The following is a 14,533-nucleotide window of genomic DNA, read 5'->3' as shown; positions in this document are numbered from 1 at the left end:
AGGAAAACTAAGAGAGCAAATGTGCCAAAAAAGAAGATGAGAGTATGCTTACAAAGGAAAAAGAGAAAAATAAAATGCCACAGCTCTTAATAAACTTTTAAAATATAGCAATGAAATTACTTTCAATTAACTGGTAAGAAATGGTTATTTAGACAAGAAGACAAAGGGAAAACTACCATGCCTGGCAAGACTGAAAACACAGAACAGATGAAAGGGACTAAGCAGTCAGTTAGGCTTTGAGTTCAGATTGTTGATTCAGTTCAGATTGAGTTGTATTGGTGAATCTGAGTAGGCAGGACCTTTGGCTTGAAAGGAAATCACCCAGACTTCTCTGAAGTACATTCAAAAGATTTCTTCTCTCCCATAAACAGATTAAAACTAACAAACGTGGAAGAGAGGAGGGGAGGAGACCACAGACACCGAATATGAAGTAACTGTACTCAGCAGGGATTCAGGAGCAAGGAAAGGAAGAGGATGTTTAGTCACTACCTTCCAGAAGTACTGAGATGAAGCTGCCCTACCTCTTCCTACCTAAATAACCTCAAACTTGTATAGAACAATGCATATTGGATTACAGTGCCTCAGTACTTAACTAAAAAAACAAAAAAAAAAATTGTTAACCACATACTATTTATGAACCACTTTCCAGCTACATGATGAGCTTTAGAAAAAGTAGATTTGTATAAATTTTTGGCAGTCCTTGGTAGCATCTCCTTGGATGTACAGAGAAATCCTGTACAGCTATGCACATTGTAACCCATACCTCTGACCTCAAGGGGAGGAATTGGAACATGGCCCCAGACAGGATTGTATCCTGGGAGCGTCCTCCTGTCTTGGTACAAGAGACTCCTTACTCCCCCCCCCACATTACCACAGAAACTAGGTCGTACATACATAACACTTACAATCTATGCTATGCTTCCCTTCCCAAAAATCTCATGAAGGAACAATCTCAGGTGGACTGTGACTCTCTCCCTCAGAAAATGGACATGCAAACAACCCACCATGTAGAAATTATGTGATTGAACTTACTACAGAATAGTGTGCTACAGGTTTCCATCTGCACAGTCACCCTGAGATAGTCTCACTGTTCTTTATTTGCTTTCTTTTCCTCTGGCTCTGAATGAACACACACAGCTATCAAAATGTAGCATTTCACTCAGTTGACCTGCAATGGTTGTTCACATGTCCGTACCCTTGGGTCCCTATTACTGTAATACACAAGGGCTTCACAACCTGTAACTGGCCTCAGAATATCTGGTAAGACAGGAAAAGGCCATTAGTCACTTGTTCGAGCCAAGGCACTGGACAAAAACACTATTTGCCTACATGAGACAGCAGTATTGCCTGAACAGTAAGAACCCTACCATGGATAATATCATAAGGTTATAAAGGCATTTTTACATTGGTATAGCCAGTTCCATATGGAATAGGACACCACATGTGAGATAAAGTTTTTCTATACTGGCACAATCTGACCACACCAGAACTTTCAACAGCACAGGCACCATTTCTTAAAAACTCAGAGCTAACAGGATGGCAGCCAGGCATACACAGTTTGCTCAGGGTCTCAGGACAGCAGCAGCAGGAGGTGGCAAATCAACCCAGACCTCCCACCTTCCACCTTTTTTTTTACCTATAAAATATTGCTGATGCTCTTCACCCTGTTTCTCTTTATTTCATTCCCTTTCAGGACTGGCAAGAACCAAAGCTTGCAGAAGCTCTGCAACCAAGCACTTGTTTAGAGCTCACCTCACACCGGGCACTGCAATACAGGAGTACTATGAATCAGCTTTTGTCTCTCCATTATTAATGAAAAACTGCCCTGTGACTTAAAGCAAGACTAAAAACTGGGATAAAGACAGCAAAGTAAAAACTGGGATAGACCTCAGGACTGAACTGAAAGCCTCACATAGTGAGCAGGTCTTTCTGGCTGACAGTTTCTTTAGGAGGTCATGTTCCATGATAGATTCACTAGGCAATGCTTGCAAGGCACTCAGTGTAATGACAGGGATTAAAATACAACTTGCAAATTGATATGTTGGGTAAAAAAATTAAACTTTTGCCTGAAGGGACAAATTATAAGCAAAGTTAATCTCTACTTCTCTGTGTTCTGTATTCTACTCCATTTTTTCTCTAGATTCAGAATCTTGGTTACCCCACTGCTCTTAAATTCGTTCTCTGAGCTAAATAAGCTTATTTGGTCACTAGTTTGCCCGTCTGTTTTTCCTCCTCACCACAAAAGACCTGGACCTCATTGGGCATTATCAGCCTAGTCTGATAGAGCGGAAATCTCTGAGACATTCTGGATCCCCTGTCAACCAGCAAACCAGGAATACTCCTCCAGCTCTTTCATGCTGGTTGACAGCAGGGAGCCAACTGATCAGCATACACATACCAGGCACCAGCAAAAACATGCTCTGCTCCAGACAAGTCAAGGTCCATGCCTTCTCTGCCAGTGAGAGGATGAAATCAAGGTCACCAAGTTACAGCACATAAATAAACAAGACTGGGCAAATTCTTATAAAGGGGACATCACTAGTTCCAATCCTGTGGTGGGTTGACTACTGCTGGATACCAAGCGCCTACCAAAGCTGCTCAACTACTCCCCTTTCTCAGCTGGACAAGGGAGAGAAAAAATATAACTAAAAGCTGACGGGTTGAGATAAGGACAGGGAGAGATCACTCCCCCATTACCGTCACAGACAAAAACTCTATGTGGTGAAAAATTAATTTATTACCAATAAAATCGGAGTAGGATAACAAGAAATAAAACTGAATCTTAAAAACACCTTCTCCTTACCTTCTGTATGGGCTTAACTTTACTCCCAATGTTCTCTACCTCCTTCCCCACAGCACCGCAGAGAGACAGGAAATAGAGGTTGCAGTCGGTTCATCACAATGTCTCTGTCATTCCTTCCTCCTCAGGGAAGAAGGCCTCACACTCTTCCCCTGCTCCAGCGTGGTGTCCCTCTCACTGGAAACAGTCCTCCAAGAACTTCTTCATCAGCAGTACCTCCCACAGGCCGCAGTTCTTCACAAACTGCTCCACTGTGGGTCCCCCCCGGGGTCTCAAGTCCTGCCAGCAAACTTGCTCCAGCATGGCCTCCTCTCTCCACAGGTCTTGCCAGGAGCCTGCTTCAATGCAGACTTCCCACAGGGCCACGGCTTCCTTCGGGCATTCACCTGTTCCAGCATGGGTTCCTCCAGGGGCTGCAGGTGGATCTCTGCTCCCCCATGGACCTCCACAGGCTGCATGAGGACAATCTGCCTCACCATGGTCCTCACCACAGGCTGCAGGTGAATCTCTGCTCCAGCACCTGGAGCACCTCCTCCCCCGCCTCCTTCTGCGCTGATCTTGGTCTGCAGGGCTGATTCCCACATATTCTCACTCCGCTCTACCATCATCACAGAGCTGCTATCACCGACACTGATGGCCTTGGCCAGTGGCTGGTCTGTTTTGGAGCCAGCTGGCATTGGCTCTATTGGACATGGGGGAAGCTTCTGGCAGGTTCTCACAGAAGCAACCTCTGTAGCCTCCCTGCTACCAAAACATATCCATGCAAACCCAAAACAACTGCTCAGAAATCTGTGCCATACAAAACTTCTGCCCACAAAACTTCTCAACGCTTGCTCTGAAGCATTCCAGGGCTGTTTCCACCTACATTTGATTTAAGTTTCTTTACCCATCCTGTCTCACCCCACATGCTTTAATATCTTGACAACACACCCTTAAGAAACTTGTAATAGTGAGAGCTGTCTTTGGCAGTACGGTCACTCTGTGTTTACACCTATTTGTGTATGAAGTCGACGTTCAGACTGTGAACTGATTTATAACCGCAAGTCATACGTGCTTTTGCCACACCAGTGGATGCCTCTGCCACCAATTACTACCTGCATCTATGCATGACAGGCCATAATAAAAGTAGCAATAGATAAAAATATTACAAAACTATCTGAGGCTATAAATAAATGTAACTCTAACATGAGAACTTACTTCCAAACCATTATCTCTGAAGTGGTGTAGTAATCTTTGGCTTTCTTTTTTTTTCAACAAAGCAAAACAGACTTAAAGCAGACCCATCTACATTAAAGAGATACATGACCAATCTACCTCAATTCTACACCCTATGGAGAATTCCGAACTGCTGAGGACTGACTACGTTCATTTTCTTAATGCTACTGCCACCTAACAGATTTCAACAGCAAAGCCACCAACCCACCAGTGCTCAAGGTTTTCTGGGAGAAATACTTCAGAGACAGGCAGGAACCAACCTACACAAAGCCTGGGAAATTAGCATTCACACATGCTCTAGCTGAACACATCACTAAATGGGAAATAGCTTTAAATGAGAAAAGGCAATCTTCAGCAAAAAAAAACTCAGAAAAAAAAGTCAATTTCTCCTAATCAAGAGGACAGCAAGCAGAACAAGCAATTTCCTAACCTTTACATTTAGAACAGACTGCTGCTTTAAGCATACAAAAGCTAAGCCAACACGTTTCAAACTGTTCAACATCTACAGAACTGACAATTTGGTTTTCTATTTCTGTCTGCTTACCCTGCTGCTTCTGCCTGTAAACATTTTGTAGGAGGATGTGAAATTCAACAGAGAGGACTCTGAACTATGAATGACTCCACAGTGGCACATTCTTAGAAGTGCGTGGTGGTGCCTATGAGCTCACTCACACATGATAACATCACCGATTAGGGTCAATTCAAGGCAGCTACAGCTGAATGTCATGTTCATTAATGTCAAAGTGCCCTATCCCCACCTCTAGTGGTAATTTGAAGACAGAAGAAAAAAGATAAATAAAAAAAAAAGGAAAAAAAAGTCAATTTTTATGGGAAAAATTAGGTTATGAGGACACTTGGTAATAACCTTTGATTCTTTGCTGGCCTTCTAGTAAAAACATGCACTGAACACTGATGTTTCATCTCATTAGGCCTAAGAGTTTGATTTATCACACTCATTTTGTCCAACTTGATGACTTGAAGACCTCTGTACATGTTGCATAATTTACTCTGAATGCTTAAATTCTGGATACTTCACCTTGTGAGGTACCTATGCAGTAAGTATTTTCTCCCTGGTCTGTATTAACAGCGTAACTAGCTGCCTGAAGTAGTAAAACATAATACAAAAAACATCCCAAGGTCTTATCTACACAGGGCTGAGGAAAAAGTAAATTAGGTAAGATTAAAGTAAGACACATTACACACAGATATTCTCACTTCAAATTCGGTATGCACAACTCACCTTTAAATATACCTTGACCTGATCAGCCAAGGTCAATGCAACTGCTTTATCTCCACAACAAGGAAAAGACTGGCTTTATAATCACAGTTAAAACATACTAACTAATAGTTGAGCAGAACACTGTCGAAACAGATCCGAACAGCTACTCATTTCATAAACACATTATTAAAGAACTCCTCATTGCTTCTTCAAATCACAGTCTTTGTTGATTCAGTCATCAACCTATGTCATATCTAAGAGTTTTATCAAAAGAACTTGGTATACATGGCGCACCACATCATTAAGCATTTGAGAAAAAGGATAGATGTAGGTTCCTTCAACATGGTTTTTCCATCAGCTAAAGACAACGTACAGGGCTGCTCAATGCAGAACACGAACTGTAATAACAAGGGACTTGGAACCTCAACATCCCAAATGATAGTAAAATTGCATCTTTTGTTTTATAGATGCACATGTCAACAGATGGAGGGAAAAAAAAATTATAAACCAAAAGAGGAAGCAACACCTGCTTTTAAATAAAGATGACACTTTACCCAACATGTTGCAGTTTTAAGTCAATTAAAGCAGTAAAAAAGAAAGTAGCACCTGACCTTTTTAATTCTAAAAACTATCATTTTAACAACTGTGGTATACCTTGAGTTTAAGATAAAACACATCATATACATCCCACATATTTGTTGTACCATTTCTATAAAGCCAATATAAAAATGTACACCGCATGGAACGAAAGGACGAAACGCCATACAAAACACAGCATCTCAGAAAACCTCGGTGTCTTTTGCTCATCAGAAATGTGCATTTCAGCTTCAGCTTTCAGGGAAACTGAAAACTTCAACGTTGCCCACCTATAACATGAAATCAAGCTAGAATATGTCAAAGGCTACCACAACACCACAAACTGATTTTACCACAAACTCAGCAAATCACTGGATAGCGGTTCCCATCACTAGCACAAAGCAAAAAATTTGTAACCATGCAGAGATTTACGGGAGCTGGAGCCTCCCCAGCATACAGCACCCTGCCAACCACAGATCAATCCACTTAGTGACCCAAACTCAGGAACAGCTGGTTTAGACTAAACAGCTCCAAGTCCAACAACTTTTCCTCTGCCTGTAGGAGAGCTTGACCAAAATGAAGTAACATTGTCACTGCTGAAGTAAAGCACACTTATACGAAAAAATAAAATCATGAGACCAGAGCCTCTTCAAAAGACATGAATTTCCACAATTCATGAATGTCTACACAGCTTCCAACTTTTATAAACTCCTTCAGCTTCAAAGTATTTTCCACAGTGAAGTAACACTAACTTCTGCCAAAAGAGAGCACATTTCCACCAGCTCCATGGCAGTGAGCAACACATTTGACTCAAGTGCCCTGCAAAGGCTTGAAGCTACTGTACAGCAACCCTAGAGATAAAACCCAAACTTTGCATTGAAGACTCAACGTGTCATAGGACAAGTCTTTGAAGAAGCATGTATTTTACCTTTTTTGGACCTCAGACTTCCACATACAGGGAACTAAATAGTGAGACAGAGCCAACAAAGTAGGAACTTGACTGAAAGTCAAGATTTTATCAATTATTAGATTTGGCATGTAGTTGCCATACAGAAGCTCAAAGAAAATTGTTTAATACTCTGATAACTGCAAAGGTGACATCTTTAGAGCTATTACCACAACATAAGAAACAACTCTTAAAAAGGAATAAATACATACTTCACAATTATTTCCATAGCAGAAATTTCAGTGCACCATTATTTCAATATTCCAACATAACAGAAACTCACCATGTTTATTGCTGGAATAAAGCTTCCTAAAGACAAGCTAAATATACTGAATATATTTTTAAAGTTTAATAAAAAAATTGTCATTTCAGACACTTAAGTATATAGCAATTTTTTTTACCATTAAAGCAAGTATTCAACCACTCTGTTGTATAAATAATTTAATGTTGCCTCAACAAATTAGCAGTGGCTTTCCCTAAGCACACTGCATGTTCTAAGAATTTTTAAGTGGATATACTTAATAAATATGAAAGTAATTGAGTCCTCTGAGATGACTCAAAAAGCCTATACTCCACATCAGCCAGAGACCCCAGCTATCTTGGCTGTGTAAGAAAGTTTAAGAAGTTCAAATATATTTGCACTCTTTCTGAGTTACACTGAAAGACACGAAAACCCTTCAACCCTCAGAACAGTAATTAAAGCCATCACTTCACACACCAACATACCAAACAAAAATCTATTATCCTATAGATAATCACTGACTTTCAGAATCACTGTTTTTCCAGTAATAGTCTACCACAATGAAGAATGCTTCTTATGGCAATCTAACTATACTTCCTTTGGGAAGAGAGGAAAATAGGAAATTTTGAAGGCGGGCATTTTTATTTAAGTACAGTTTTAGCCTCATATTCAGAACAATGGATTGCAGCCAGATTATATTTCAAGGAATTCTGAGTAGAAACATGTTATTTTTTTCTGGAAAACAGTAAATTCTGAGCCCTGAATCACAGCCAAAAACAACAACTCTAATTTGGGTGTATACTCAGAGAAGTATGGAGGCAAAACAATGAGTTTGAACACACAAGGAAACATGAAGGCCAAGATTTGGAGGCAGAGGGACGTACAGTCCATGTGCTCTGTACTGCTTCCAACCAAGATCAAGTAGCTAGCTTATACTGGAAATTATTCAAAGAATATAATTTTTATCTAAAATTTTATATTTTCAAATATCAACCAATATTACTTTTTACTTCTTTGGCTACGATTTTTTACACATAAAACAGATTGAGAGCCCAGTTTGTCAGCAATAAAGGGCAAAGCATACTTACAAAATTAGGCCAAAATAAATAGATCCATTCGTAGAGTGTAGATGATAATTTAAGTTGAATTCACATTTTAAAGGTAGAGACAGGCAAAATTACCTGAATTCCTCTTTCTGGAGCCACCAGCAGGAAATGTATGAGCAGTTAGAGGAAACCAAGGAGAGCCAAAGCTGGCCACACAGAAAATTCAAATGCGAAATTTCACACCTTCATAGTAACTGTGGTTATTTTATGGCCTTGCTACAAGGTGGAACATCACCCTCAGATATATGCAGCAACTTACATGCCTCAGCACCTCAGATTACACCTGCAGGTTTGGTGAACTAAACCAGATGGTTCTACATCAAAAAGGCTACACATTTTGGTTTTCACAAAAAAAAATAATATAAAAACCCACAACAAACAAGAAGCCTTTAAGCCAGAGTTGAGAAGTTCAAGGCTGTTTACATCCAGTTATAAACTGTATGTGACAGCACTGGAAGAGGCTGACACCTCATAACCAGAAGACGTGACTTGCCAGGCTTTGTAGAAGTTTTTAAAGGGTTCTGCCAAGAGTTGAGCAAACTTCTCAACCCTGCAGTGATCAAGCTACTTCAAATGACCAAGTGATTACTTCGTAAATACAATTAATTTCACTGCTTGCAGTGTTGAAGCTTCACAATAACCAAGAGAGCAGAAACATCCTCAAAGAGCATATTAAACTGGTGCTTCACTTTTATGTATCACAATTTCTTTTTATCTGCTACAAACAAAGTGCACTGAACTCTGGACTACTTAATGGGAACAAAAAAGCATGTTATTTTCATGGAACAGGCAGATTTACAGCAAGAATCAGTGGGCTCATGGTAGGTCTTCCCAGTGCTGCGTATCTGGTAGCATCCTGTAGGATCAGCAGCAGGTCTCAGTTCCAGCAAGAAGCAACACTGTCACCAGACTGGTTAAGGCACTGAGCTCAACTGTCCAAGGACAACATGCTCCGTGTTACCAAAGGAATGTAACAGCAACAGAAATTCTTTGTCATGGTTCCTCTGAAGCTGTGCTTATCCATTTAAGAAATGCCACTTGGAGAAAGAAAAAACCACAACAAAACCAACAACCATGAGTTTAGCCAAAATGTTCAATACAGAAGAACCATGGCAGGAGAGTCAACAGAGAGAAGAAAGAATACTTAATAAAAACACAAACTGGCACATCTCAACACTACATTAAAAATAAATAAAACACGATAAGCAGACATTTGCATGCACTTTTATCCAAGTCCAACAGAACTTGAAATAAAGAAAAGTTTAGTGAGTCATGATCCAAACAAAAGCTCATCAAGGCTACCTGTGCCTGGAAACAACACAAACTGTACTGATGTTTTACTACTTGATTAGAGTTAAGTCCCTGCCAAAATTAATTTTTGTTGCTCTTGTCTGAGCATATATCATGCTGAACCTCCTCACCTGCAGAAGCATTAGAAAACAAATTTTTAGAATCAAACCATATTAAACATTAACAATCTTAACTTGTCCAAGATTTTTGCCTAATACCTTGAAATAAAAAGCCTTCTAGAAAAGGTTTTGCTGTTAGTAGGTCAGGGACGTGAGAACAGTAAGTGGAAATAGGTGAGGCATTCTGACCAAAACCAGTTTTGGTTTCAGTTTTTTTCCCTTCACGAAATTCTTTGAGAAAACAGGTCAAGAAGATCAAAGAAAGAACTCTTCTATCCACATCTAGAATATATTATTTCACTAAAAGCAAGAAGAGGCACTTAAAAATTTATTTCTAACAAGAAAAGAAAAAAAAAACCAAAACCAAACAAATGAAAAAAGCACTAAAGAAAAAATTGGATAGAGAAGTAAAATTGTGTTTAAAATAGAACTCATGTAAGTTTATCTAACTGCCTTCATTTATAAAGCTTACAATTTGGGTAAGGATGTTCTTCACACCTTACATGTACTTACATTACAACCGGACATGTACTTTCTCCCTATTCAAAAGAAAAACCAAACCCAACCAAAACACAACCAAAAATCAAATCTTAATTATGAATTTTAATTATTCTCCCACATTTTTCCCCAATACGTTGAATCTCTACATAAATACTCTAAACACTGAATTTAGAAGTCCAGTCTGTCACACTGATGGCTTACAGAAGGCTGTTGTAACAGTATAACCCCATTTATCTCAGGAATTCCACACAAAATTAACTGTAATACCTTAAGATTTAGAAGGTAAGACATGCCTACTTATAAATCAACCTGGTTTCCCCTACATCTTAACACGCAGTACCAGCCAGTACATTCTCTCATGTAAGAAACCACATCCAACTCCCCTCTAAATGTCAAATAATCCAAGTTCAAACCAGGCTGCACAAACAATGACAGTGAAAAGCAATTTAAACTTCAAGTAATACATGTTCCTTGTATAATGCTCCTTCAGTCCCTGACTTGGATTACAACCAGAACATTGGTAGTTATGGATTTGAAAATGAGAAGGGGATTCCCCTAAATTATCTGCAAGCATTCCTAATATGCTAGAGGCAATGGCAAAAAATATTAATGCCTCTAAAAGAATGGCAGAAAGCTTGAATAAATCAGACAAATTCAATACAGGGTAGAGTTAATTTTATTTATTTTCTCCTAATGGAAAAGATTCAGGAGAAAAGTTGATTTTATCCTACAGACAAAATTCTTTTTTGTACAGGTCTCAAATCTTAAACAGGAGAGAAACTGGAAAACAAGTCTGCCAGTATAGAAAATTCCTAAACTCATTGCAAGTCAAGACAATTCAACATCTGATAAAGCTACATGGCTGTTCTAGTTACTACTAGCCACAAAGAAACATTTCATACATGTTCATGAATAACTAGATTAGAATGTTTCTATTTATTCACTTTAGCTTTATTCCAGCCAGTTTAGTGGTCTGGATGAAGGCACACGATTGTTCTTTAACAAGACCAACCAAGGCTTTCTCTTCAAGCCACAACAAAGGATGTCTCCACATATTCCAGAACGTCCCCCTCAGCAAGTCTGAGGTTGGTTTTTTGAGTGTTATGTTGGTAGTGTTTTAAAATCATGAAAATTTATCACCTTTAACGTCTCATATATATCTTGTAATAAGCAAAAAAGTGAAAAATATCTTTTAGGTTCCCAAGTCCAGCAACTTCTTACTGAAGGATGCTATATGGTATAGCCCTGGGTGTATATTCAATCAAGACAAGTCTTTAACATGCATAGCTTTCTTGAGGAAAAACATTCTAAAAATTCTTTTTCATTGGGTGGGGAGAACAGAAAATAGGTATTTCAGAAGAAAATACATCCTTTTGTAACTTCAATGCCCTTATTTTTACACAGGCAGTGTACTTGAGGGAAGTAAAAGCAGTAATTGCTCACTCTGCCCTCATAGTACTTACAGAGAAAAAAATACCATTTACATCTGACTGTTTTGCTAAAATTAAGACAAAGATCATCAGTTTCACTTCCCAATTCACCTTTCCCCGATATCCCAGCTCATGCTTCAGGCTGAACTCCTCTTTTGTGAAGTCCAAGTAAACAGGTAGATGTTTAGTTCTCTGCATGTGTCTTCAGCAGCACCAACTCCAACTCCACTCATTTTCCTGTCTCCACTGCAGAACACCAACCACAATCACTTATCACCTTCACAGCTATACTGCTCACATGTCCCACTCCTACCAGCATCCTTGTGCAGAACCTTGTCCAGGCTTCCAGCATACAGGCTCCCACTTCACAGCATGCTACTTCTAAGACACCTGGATTCATGGTCACTGAAGTATTCCTGTTCATACTGGCACAAGGAAGAATTTGCTCCATATTAAAGACTGTTTAAAAACAGAAAAATGCAAGATGCAGCAAAATAAGAAAAATATAAATTTTAATCCTGTACTCAAATTTTCTTGAGTGACTTTAGACTTCATATTTTCTTCCCACTGGAAGGAGTTAGAAGAGTGGCTCAATGAAGTATTTCTCCTTCATTCACTGCCAAGAAAACTGTTCTTCTCCCCTGTAACAAAGCGCTGCTTTTGGGTACACCACATGACTTAATTAGCATGCTTAATTAAAAACTTCCCAGCTGGATCCACTGATCTGCACATCAATTTTAGTCCAAATCTAGAAACTTAGCCCACTTACATATGCTTCTACCACCATTTCTAAAAAGGTACAAAGCCAGTATGCAAAAAGTTCTGTTCAAAAAACATATTTAAAACATCGGTAGGATATGAAACTTCAAATTCTCACTGCTTTCTTTTTTTAAACCAAAGGTGCATTGCTGCATTCTTTAAACCAGACACATTTTCAAGCTTGCTGTTCCACTTACTCTTTTCCCTCAAAAAACATTCTTTTATTTGTAAAACATTATTTATACAGAACTGAAACTCACAAAAAAAAAAAACCAAAAAAACACACCCTACTTGTGAGTCTAACATCAGCTAAATACTGGGTACAACAAGTGTAAAGGACCAAGAAAGTGACATGTGACCACTTAAACCAGAGGAGACTTTAAACATGAAGACAAGTTACCAGTATTTTACAAATATGGAAGGGGAGGAATGAGTACTTTTCTCCATTCCTTCTTCACAAGAAAGGTACTTCAATGGTAAGAACTGCATTAACTTAAAATTTCAGTTAGCTTACCAACTGCCTCATACTCATCTAATGCATCCTGAACTCACAACCAAGTTCAGGGAAGAGAGGGGATTTAACAATTTAATTTTATTGTTATTATTTACTTTGAAGCCTCATTTTCAGAAAACTCAAATAATCTGAATGGTTCCAAACCCAAAAAGACCATTTGGTTAGGCTCTGCCTTACTTCTTTCCTTGCTGCCTTTTCTGATGCCAGGTTATTTTGTTGACTTCTTGTTGCTGTCAGAGCACTGAAGCTGAAGAATGTCAGCACAAGCATCCCAGTCTCTCACAGCTATCAACAGGGAAGGGGAACAAGTTTTCCACAATACACAAGTTGTGAACTCTTCCATCATTCAGATAATGACAGCTGCAGACAAAAAAAGAACTGTATGCCCTGACAGTCTAAGCCATCTAAGAGATGGGACTATTTTGTGCATGTCAAAGTCAGATCAAACACCAAGTACAGCCTTAAGCCAAGCACTGCCTAGAAATGAAGTACGATCTTCTTTAGCAAGAGCCTCGCTTACAGCCAACCTTCTAATCCTTCCATCAGCCCAAGATTTAAAAGGGAAAAAATAAAAGGCATTTAAGACTACTACTGTACCTTGGAGGACTTTGGCATAAGGTTGCTGGGTTATCATTTCTTCTCTCTTATTCGAGCAGAATAAGAGGAAAAAATACTAATTTGACATTTATCTACTTTTTCATATTCAAAATCACATGGAATATGGAAGCAAGGACTCAAGAAAATTTTACAATTCAGTTATATCTACAGTTCAGGATTCCAACCTTCTACAGTAACTTCACATGTGTACCAAATACAACTATAGCTTTGCAAAGCACAGAAAAAGCATTTGTTTCGTTCTAGTCAAAGTTTCTGCATCAAAAGGGAAACCACGTACCAGTACAGATGATCATTTCTGCTCTAATGTATCTTTATAGTTTCTCCTGTGAGAACTCTAGACTTAACAGTTTCACACATCCATTTTACTTGCCAAAAAGGTACATATAAGCCCATTAAAATCTCCAAAAACTTTGGGTAATAAAGTGACAAAAAGCAACGCTTTAAGGTCCACTTTGAATCTTTAAACTAATAAAATGAAAATAATATAACAACTACCTACACTCCACAAATGTACAAGACCAAGAACGTGTTTTCTTTCTTGGTTCATGTTCTATGCAACATCTGGTTTCTACACGCAATCTTCAAAGGCTTGTCCTTTTATTGAATTAAAAATGAAGCAACTGCTGTGAACAGACAGTAGTTATATATTAATGGATGAATATTCTTCTTGCACTGGCATTATAAACCAAAGCAATACACTCTAAGTTGTTTGGAGCAGATAGACACCCCTAACAGAAGCTTGGTACCTATACAGCTACTGCAGTTTGGTCCTGGTCTCTGCCTGAAGCTCTAAGCAGTTCTTGACTTGTGCTAAATTCTTTTATGTTGAAGCAAGAACCACAGGATGAAAAACTGAAGGAAAGCATTGTTTTTCTCATGACCCACACAAAGCAAGATCTAGAAATCCCCCACTGAAAGTCTGTGGTTCTCAACTGCAGCACAGGACTACCAAATTAGAGCAAGCTTTCATTTGAACAGCACTTGTATCAAAAAATGGAATTCAGAGCAGATTTAAACCTCTAACTAAAAATACTCCCCGACTGCTTTTCCAAATACAGTACATTTACCTAAACCCTAAGACTAAGGAAGCTCTGTGAGAGTAGATACTAGAAAGAATTTTTTTTTTTTTTACAATTAGGGTGGTGAAACACTGGAACGGAAAGATGGTGGATGCCCATTTCTAGAAACTTTCAAAGTCA

General features: G+C 38.8%; 1 protein-coding gene across 1 annotated transcript in view; it reads right to left on the bottom strand.

The window, feature by feature from the left end:
• Positions 1-14,533, bottom strand: part of GSK3B (glycogen synthase kinase 3 beta) — a 149,655-nt gene that overhangs the window by 121,890 nt on the left and 13,232 nt on the right. The gene's annotated exons all lie outside the window — the stretch shown is intronic.

The sequence above is a fragment of the Coloeus monedula genome, assembly GCF_965178545.1.
Source record: "Coloeus monedula genome assembly, chromosome: 3".
Taxonomy (NCBI): Eukaryota; Metazoa; Chordata; class Aves; order Passeriformes; family Corvidae; genus Coloeus; species Coloeus monedula.
This window is presented reverse-complemented; position numbering and strand designations above follow the sequence as displayed.